Source organism: Eptatretus burgeri, chromosome 4 (genome assembly GCF_056783735.1).
Source record: "Eptatretus burgeri isolate ZD-2024b chromosome 4, Ebu_testis_v1, whole genome shotgun sequence".
NCBI classification, from domain to species: Eukaryota; Metazoa; Chordata; class Myxini; order Myxiniformes; family Myxinidae; genus Eptatretus; species Eptatretus burgeri.
Genome location: NC_140964.1, coordinates 15,190,826 through 15,200,260, shown reverse-complemented (window position 1 = coordinate 15,200,260; position 9,435 = coordinate 15,190,826). Strand labels below are relative to the sequence as shown.

The following is a 9,435-nucleotide window of genomic DNA, read 5'->3' as shown; positions in this document are numbered from 1 at the left end:
CTTTCTTCCGACTGTGCAAACTTTTCTCAAGGAACTCTAATATTCCATGGCCAGGAATACATGAATGATGCCCTGAGGGCAGTTCAGATTCAATGCCCGTTAATGATCCTTGATCCACTTCGCAGTCGCTGATGCTCTCCTCATCTTCGCTCTCTGGGAGCTCATGGTCTCTCTCTCCTTTGGTACATCTGCACTGCATGACAAAGCTCCTACGTTGTCGTCACTTAAAACTGACTTTGCACTTTCTCCTGGTGACATACAAGAGATGAACACTCCATTTGTACTAACGAACTAAACCAACAAGCCGGTAGGCGGACATGGGTAGTCGATCAAGTCGAATTTAGTCGTTTTTGAGCCGTTACTAGCCAACAAAAGCGTCCATAGCAACGGTTCTCATTTGCACACAACTAGGTCATGGTATGAACCTACCAACCACGTTTCATTGAAATTGCCATTGTATTAACGGAGCACTGGACTGAACAGACATACATACAGACAAGCCGGTCGGCAACATGGCTGCTCGCTCTGGATGAAAAGCTGGCCGACGCGACGAGCAGATATTCATGTACATGCTATCAATCAATTTAGCACAATAAATATGATTATCACAGCCCTCTTAGTTTGCGCCCAGAAACGTGCCTTGTGAAATTTCAGGCATGTTTCCAAAGAGACTCCAACAAATGGCAGCCCTGGTAATTCCATTTATCTATTCACTAAAGATTTTATTTTTTTATAAGATGCTGTAAGACATTCTCCTTGGGCACAAAAAAACAGGTCCCTTGGAGGTCCAGTTTCGGAGGTATTGATTTTTTTGTACAGTCCACAATAAGTGTACGATGTACGATAAAGTATTTTAGCTGTTGCTAAGCAACGGAGGTGTGCATAGCAACCATTCATTTTTGTGTACATGCTAGCTAGCCACATTGTACACATTTCACCCAAGTTTCATCAAAATCAGGCTCTTTCTCTTAGCGATATACGCAATTAACCGTTTCTGAAATGTTCGACATGTACTCGCCCAAAACCTATCTCCTCCTACAAATATTTTTTGTTAGGGCTGCAAATTGGCATGAAGGGAGCGAGATAGATTGCACACAAAACTCTAAGCTTCGATTTTTCGAATTTTTTTTTGATTTTTTTTTTCGATTTTTTGACCACTTTAAAGGGCCATTGCTATGCCGTTGCTAGGGCCCGGGGTCCCATATTCGAAAGCACACGATTCCCAGAAATATTGGTCCTACCTACCAAATTTCATTGGAATCGGTTGAGTGGTTTAGCCCCTAGACTTGACCAAAGTTTCGTGGACAGATAGACAGATGGAAATGTCCAGAATAAGGGTGCTAGAAGAGTAGCCGGAAATACTGATATCTCGACATATCGACGGAAATACTGATAATAAGGGTGGAAAAATCTCAAAAATTAAAATTTCGAATTGTTTTTTTTCGACTACATCGACTACCCAATTAAATTTATTAACTTACGTACTTCAATTATTTACTTACTCATATAAACGTTCCCATGGAAACGAACTACAATATATTTATATCGCTATTTAAATGTAAATCTACATATCCCATTTATTTGTACCCAGATTAACATCCACTTCGATGTACGGTTTCAGACACAAACGCATACATACAAACGAATATACAAAGTCAAACAAAGAAAGACAGAAGCTAAAAATACAGATAGGTAGCACTGGCAGGCAGATACATCACACACAGGTGAGCAGAAACACAGAACGCAGCCCATCCCCCGTCACCCATCACCGGGGCAGGTAAGCAATGCCATTACTTCACCAACACCACTCTCTAGAAAGATGAGGGATGAAGCGGTAATTAACTTCGCCCCATGACACAGCAACCAACAACCTGACCCACCAAGGAAGGTGGGAGAAAAAAGTAGGACCAAGAATGTGATGATGCACCGGGAAGGTTTGGGAAGCCGTGCTATGTACCCGACCACCAGACCATTAGTGCTCCCCAGTCCAGGAGGGGTGCATCAAGCAAGAGAGCTCGACACGGAGTGACTGCTGGTTCTCTTTTCCAGGCTTTTTAGAGACGCAAGAACAATGGGAAGTTCATTATTACATCATAGCTGATTGTGACGTCACAGCAGATCATATGGTTGGGACGCAAATGCCGATTATGACGTCACTGTAACTCTGGTTGCATTGGAACAGTGACACGTATTATGATATCATTGTAGATCTGGTTCTCTTGTTGAAGTGAAAGGGTCCTTGTTCAGCTTTAATATTCACCAGTTTCACGTAATGACCAGACTCGTTGAATAATAGTTGGAGCATCCGCTCCGGTCTGGGAGATCGGTGGTTCAAACCCCGGTCGAGTTGCACCAAAGACTTTTTGAAATGGTACTTGCTGCTTCCTTACTGGATGTTCAGAATTTTAAAGGATAGAGCATGGGGGTTTGGTTTCCATGGGGAGGAGGAAATGCCGCACTGAGCACGGTGAGAAGAGCGTCACCATTGTTATGACGCCGCTAGTACCCAGAGTACCCTGGGAGGTGACGTCACTTCCCCAAAGCTCAATGGCTGTGTTAATTGTTTGTTTGTCTCGCTGGTTGTTATCTCCATTAGCAGGTTTCAGAAGGAAGTTCCTCCAGAACTCAAAACCTCCATCTCCTTTTTGGTAAAGGATCATGATTCATGAAGCAAACTGTGAAACTTCGTTCTTATAGCATCATTCCAAGGACTCTTCAGAATCCTCACTGGACCTCTGACTTATAGCTCATTTGTAGTGATATTCCCTAGAATGATTAGCTCACCTGGAACATAGTTCCGTGGAGCTTATGGGATGGCGCGTCGTTCGTTCGTCCGTCCGTCCGTCCGTCCGTCCGTCCACAAATATTTGCAACTTCTTCTCTGAAATTACACATACGAGTTTGATGAAACTTTACCACAAGATTCATCACCATGGATGTACCAATTTTTGTTCATGGCATTTAAAAAAAACCGGGCCCTAAGGGGGTCTATGGGGGTTGCCCCCCAAAATTGGTATTTGCTTTCTTCTCAGAAACTTCACATGCAATTCTGATGTAACTTGACCACAACCTTCATCACCCAAGGTGGACCAAAGATTGTTCACGGCATTGAAAAAAACAATCAATGTCTGAGCGGGTCTCCAGAGGGAGTTTACAGGTGGAAAGGGGAGGGGGTTGCCTCCCCATAAAGAGGTATTTGCTTTCTTCTGAGAAACTACACATGCAATTCTGATGAAGCTTGACAAAAACCTTCATCACCAATGACGTAACAAAATTTGTTCACGGCATTAAAAAAAACTTGGGGTCTGTGGGGGGCCTACGGAGGGAGTTTCCGGTGGGGGAGAGGGGTTGCCCCCCCCCTCGCTACCCAGTGCATCAAAGTCTGTTCTCTGTTCTCTCCCATGGGAAAGAGCCAGAAGGGACCTGATGTCTGTTCATAGAAGGCCTAAAGGCCCCATTGTGCATAGTTCCCTCATGGGTGCACGGCCGTATCTCCGCGTTGTCCATCTTCACATTATCCATCTCCGCATTGTCCATCTTCACGTTGTCCCTCTTTGCCTTGTCTATCTTCGCCTTGTCCATCTCTGCTCCCTTTGCTGGCAATTCTTCCTTTGTCGCACTCCGCTGTTCACCAGTGCAGCGAGGAATGGCGCCGTGTTCGGATATTACCTCTGCCAATGTGGAAGGAGGTTATGTTTTCATCCCTGTCTGTTTGTTTGTTTGTTTGTTTGTGAACAAAATATCTCCAAAAGTTGTGGACGGATTTGATGAAATTTTGTGGAGAGCTTGGGTATGTGACAAGGATGAAATGATAACATTTTGGTGAAGATTCAAATCCGGATCCAGATCCGGATCCGAGAATTTTTGAAAGTGATTCTTCACCATTGAGTGATAGGGCTAAACGATATATAGCAGGATATCTCAAAAAGTTGTGGACAGATTTGGACAAAACTTGGTGTCCAGGAAATCTAAAGATTTCGTAAGTAACAAACAGACAGAGAAGGGGTGAAAACATAATCTCCTTCACCTTCGGTGGTGGAGGTAACAAGCAACCTCCTATTGGGATGTAAGAAAAATCTTGTAACAAGGAAGAATTGATTTGATTTTGGTGAAGATCTGGATCCGGATCCAATAATTTTTTTATGTGATTCTTCAACATTGAGTGATTAGGCTAAAACTATATACAGCAGGATATCTCAAAAAGTTGGAGACACATTCGGACAAAACATAGTGGATGAGTTGGTTCGGTGACAAGAACAAGCTCATTACATTTTAGTTCAGGTCCGAATCCAGATCCGGCCTATCAGTGGGATACAAAACGTAAACTAATCAATTTGGTGGAGGTATGCACTCTACTGAGTGCATACCTCCACCCTTCTCGTTGGTGATGGAAAACACCCCAGTGGTCAATAAATATCCAGATTTGTATTATGACACCCATGGTGACTTGATTTAATTGAGACATGGATATTGGATATATTTCGAGATCGGTGTCACAGGCTCGGGCCGTGCAATTAATTTTACAGGGCTGACCAAGGTCATTGCAGGTACATACAATATTTTTGTACAACCTAAAGTCCAAAACTATTGTTACCACTCAGTGGTGTGTGGGGGGAAAAAAATTATATTAATATATTCTAAATTGTAACAAATGGAGTTTTAGAAATGTAACTTTTATGCTACAAGTTGAATTGGCTGTCCTTTCTGGCCAAGAAACTTTTTCCCTAAATGATAATAAATGTGTTGGTCTGGAGCAGAGTGACCGAGCTGATAACAACGAACCTTTGCCTCGAAATGTACGAAGTGGCTTCTCGTCTAAGGGACACGTCTGCAGTCTGGGTTGAATAGCCCCACCACTCTCTCATGAAAGTATGAAATGCTTTGAAATGTAAAATTGTTTCAGTGCAAGTACCTGAGGTAACAGGTACAATTAGAATTGGTACAAGGTAGAATAACAGGTACAAGTAACAATTAGAAATTAAATTGTTTCACAAGGAAGGACTTGTGTGGACATCGGTTTTCAGTGTTAATGGGTTTTATGCAGGATTTTATAACCAAATCGGACAAACGTTAAACTCTGTCTGAAGTCAAATAGGATTCCACAATCGGCCAGGTAGAATCCCTCAACGATCACAACAAGGTGGGTTTAAAAAATCCACAACAGTTGTAATGGTTAGATGTTAGAGCATCTGCTCTGAGTCTGGGAGGGAGGTGGTTCAAACACAGGCTGAGTCATAACAAAGACTTTGAAATGGGATGTGTTGCTTCCTTGCTTGACTCTGAGGATTTAAAAGCATAGTGCACAGACGAATGCCAGTGCAATCCTTACCAAGAAACTGTTGGGAGCACCACTGCTCTGGAAAGAGGATGAGACATCAAAATGAAAAAAATGATAAATATGAAAGAGCAATCAGATATTGCAGACCCTCTCCAGGACTTGTTTTGTGCAGTAAAGAAGTGGAAGTATGTACTAAAGGAAAGGTCACTGATTGGAAATGAAAGGTCTAAATGGTCCAGTTGTACAGATCAAATGGTCTAAAGTGTCTAAAATTGGCAGAACAACTCAAATTAGTGAAATGGTACTCTGATGACATTCAAATGGAATTTGGCCTCGACAAATGGGCCAAGTGCACATTCATACAAGGTAGACCAACAAAAACGGACACCATATTAATTGACGCAAACACAACAATATAGGAGCAAGACAATGAATCATCATACAAAATCCGCCGAGTCGAAGAGGGCCACCAAATATGTCACAAGCAAATGCGCAAAACAATTACCAAAGAATACCTGCATAAAACAAAGTTGATCCTGAAAACAATCCTTTTTCCAATGAACAAAATCAAAGCTATAAACCAATTTGCAATACCAGTGTTCCAGTACAGCTGCGGAATAATAAACTGGCAACAATCTGAGATTAATAAACTGTATCTCAAACAAGGAAACTCCTCACCATCCACAAAATGTTTCACAAAAATCAATGTATCCCGAGAATAGACCTACTGAGACAAGAATGAGGTAGCAGCCTGATGGACCTCAACCAAGTGCACAGAATGACAACTGTCATTCGTGACAAGTGCAACAGTGCAACAGTATATCGAATCCAATTTGTAAGCAAACACGAAGAGTGCAAGTCAGAGAAGGTATCCCTAACCCACCTCGCAAAAAATTTCCAAAGATAGGTGCAATTGGAAGATGTCACACCAGAAACCGAAACAACAAATGCAGCCTCAACTAGAAGAGCACTCAGTAGAGCGCATACTTCCGCAAAGTAATGCCTGATCCACGAGAACATATCGGGCCCAATATATTTTCGCAATATGCTAAATATCGTTTTTGGTCCTATCTCTCAATGGTGAAGAATCACTTTAAGAATTAAATAATTCTCATATTAAGACACAGATTCAGATCTTCACCAAAATCAAATCAATTCGTCATGGTCACACACCGAACGTGTCCACCAAGTTTCATATGAATCCATCCACAACTTTTTTGAGATATCGTGCCATATATTATTTTTGGCCCAATCTCTCAATCGTGAATCGCTTTAAAAATTTGAGTAGTCGGATCCAGATCTTCACCAAAATCTAATCAGTTCGGCATTGTCACACACACAACCTGCCCACCAAATTTCATCCGGATCCGTCTGCAACTTTTTGAGATATACTGCACACAGTCAGACAGACAGACAAACAAACAGACAAGCCGGTAGGCGGACATGGGTAGTCGACGACCCAATAGAACCTGACGTGATGGGCCCGTTCGATGGGGAATGACCTGAGGATTAAGCACAAGATAATTCATGATTCTTGCTTCAAGGCTTAATGCTGCAGATTGTTTTTTCATTAAAATACCCCCACATTTAGAGGTTTTTCGGCCGTTGCTAGGCAACGGAGGGTCCATAGCAACGGTTCTTTCTCACACATAACTAGGACATACCATGAACCTACCATACCAGTTTCATGTATATCTGACTCATACTCTCTGAGATATAACGAACTTCGTTTTTTTTAGTTTTCAACCAGGGTTCATTCAAAGTCTATCTTCTCCGACAGTTTTCATAGGATCCGGCTGGAAATTTTTGACAATATCGCTGAATGTACTGCCCACAGTCGCTCGGGGCCCAATTTTTGATTTTCAAAAAAATAATTTTCTATTGATTTTTCAAAAATTTCTAAGTCCCGTTGCTAGGCAACGGTGGTGTCCATAGCAACGGTGGTGTCCATAGCAACGGTGGTGTCCATAGCAACGATTCTCATTTGCACACAACAAGGTCATGGTATGAACCAACCAACCAAGTTTCATCTAAATCGCCGTTGTATTAACGGAGCACTGGACCGAACAGAGGGACAGACAGACAGACAGACAGACAGACAGACAGACACACAAACATATCGACGGAAAAAGTGATAATAAGGGTAGAACAAATTTCAAAAAAAAAATTTTTGAAGAAATTTTTTTTTTCGACGAGATCGACTACCCAACAGAGAAGGGGTGAAAACATAATCTCTTTCACCTTCGGTGGTGGAGGTAACAAGCAACCTCCTATTGGGATGTAAACAACTCATGTCAGAACATCTGTACACACAAAGTCAGAACAAAGTACAGTAGGCTGAATAATCCGGTTGACTTCCGGTTCCGGTTTTGGAGCAGCGAGAGGTCTCCTTCGGGGCTCCCTGCTGAAGTTCTCAAAGCTAAGTTTCCGGTTGTTATTGTCCCGTTTTAACTGTTTAATTTTCTCACCTACATGTTACTGTGTGTTGCTAGTTCGGTTTTGTTTCAAAAATTGTGCTATTTTGTGAGTATTTTTGTCGACGTTCTTACCTGGTGCTTGAGGCCTAGGCCTAGGCTTGAGGCCTACCGGTTCCACTCGGTGTTCGATCGTTTTTTTTTTTTTGTTTGTTTGTTTTTTCTCCCCATTACCTTCAATTTCTATCCTCCCCAATACCTTCAATTTTGATCCTCCCCACTTTCTAAACATCCCCTATTCTCCCAACTAATCTCTTTCTTATCTCAAAAAAAAAAATACCCTACAACAACAACAACAACACACTCACCTTCTCCCGATTCTGCTTCTTCTTCTTCCTCTTAACTTCCTCCTCGTCTTCTTCCTCGATTTTTTTTTTTTTTACACTTCCATGACCTAATCTGTTGAACTCTCTCATACATTAATATTAACAACAAAAAAAAAAAATACATATATATATATACATATATACATATATACATATATACATATATACATATATACATACCCAACAACAATACGCTCACCTTCTCCCGATTCTGCTTCTTCCTCTTAACTTCCTCCTCGTCTTCTTCCTCGATTTTTTTTTTTTTTACACTTCCATGACCTAATCTGTTGAACTCTCTCATACATTATTTTTAACAACAAAAACGATCTTATAATGCGTCATCTTCCTCTCTCACACATGTGGTACTCTTTACTGTTTCACAATGCACTACTCTTCTGCTATTTTAACAGACTGCTCTCATTTCGACCTCTCCTTCATTCCTTGCCTAAAAAATCCAACTATTACAGCGCTTCTTCTCTCCATTCTCTGAATTCGCCTTCATTGCATCCATCAAGAATTGTGTTAAATTGCATCTCTGACCTAAAACTTTTAAAAACCACAGTTTGCCATGGATGCTCGCTTTCCATCAACCATTCTTTTTTTCCAACTTCAGTGCCAACTCACCCCCTCACCCCTCACTCTCACTCTCAAAGCAACCATCCCACTCTTCTCCCTCCAAGCCTCCCTCTCACCTCTCTCAAAAATTCCCCCTCACCTTTCTCCCACCTTTCAACCCCCTCACTCTTCCTTCTCAAAGTTGCCCCCCCTCTCATCCACCAACCTGCCTCCCTCCACTGCCCTCTCACCTCCATCTCTTCACTCCACCTCCTCAAATCCTCAACTGCCTTCTTCCTTGTCTCTTGTCCCCCCTCTCCCCCAGCACCACAGAGCCTTTTCTCCTCCTCATTCGGCCCCCTCCCCTCGCTATTCTGCAATACCCCACACTCCTTCAGCAACCCTCCTTACCTGCCCCCCTCGTCCCTTGTCCTACGCTCCCCTCCCCCTCCACCTCCTGCACCCAAAGCCTCCTCCCCTTCCTCTTCATTAAAAGTGTGGACCTCAAATATCCGGGGCCTTCGCTCAAACCTTTCAGATCTTTCCATACAGGTTGCCACTGACAAACCAGACATTATCTGCCTAACAGAAACTTTCCTCTCCCAAGACGTGTCTGACTCCCAAGTATCTCTCCCTGGTCACTCCCTCTTACGGTATGACAGACCTGAGCCTCGTCCTGGTGGAGGTGTTGCTCTCTTCATCAAAGACTCTATTCCTCACTCTCCATGCACTGCTCTCACTCCCCCACACCCCCAGGAATACCTCTGGCTTCGGCTTCCCCTCCACTCCCACCTCATGTTTA

General features: G+C 42.6%; 1 long non-coding RNA gene across 2 annotated transcripts in view; it reads right to left on the bottom strand.

Annotated features, from left to right (window-relative positions):
• LOC147027519 (uncharacterized) overlaps positions 1 to 9,435 on the bottom strand; it is a 35,842-nt gene that overhangs the window by 4,457 nt on the left and 21,950 nt on the right. The gene's annotated exons all lie outside the window — the stretch shown is intronic.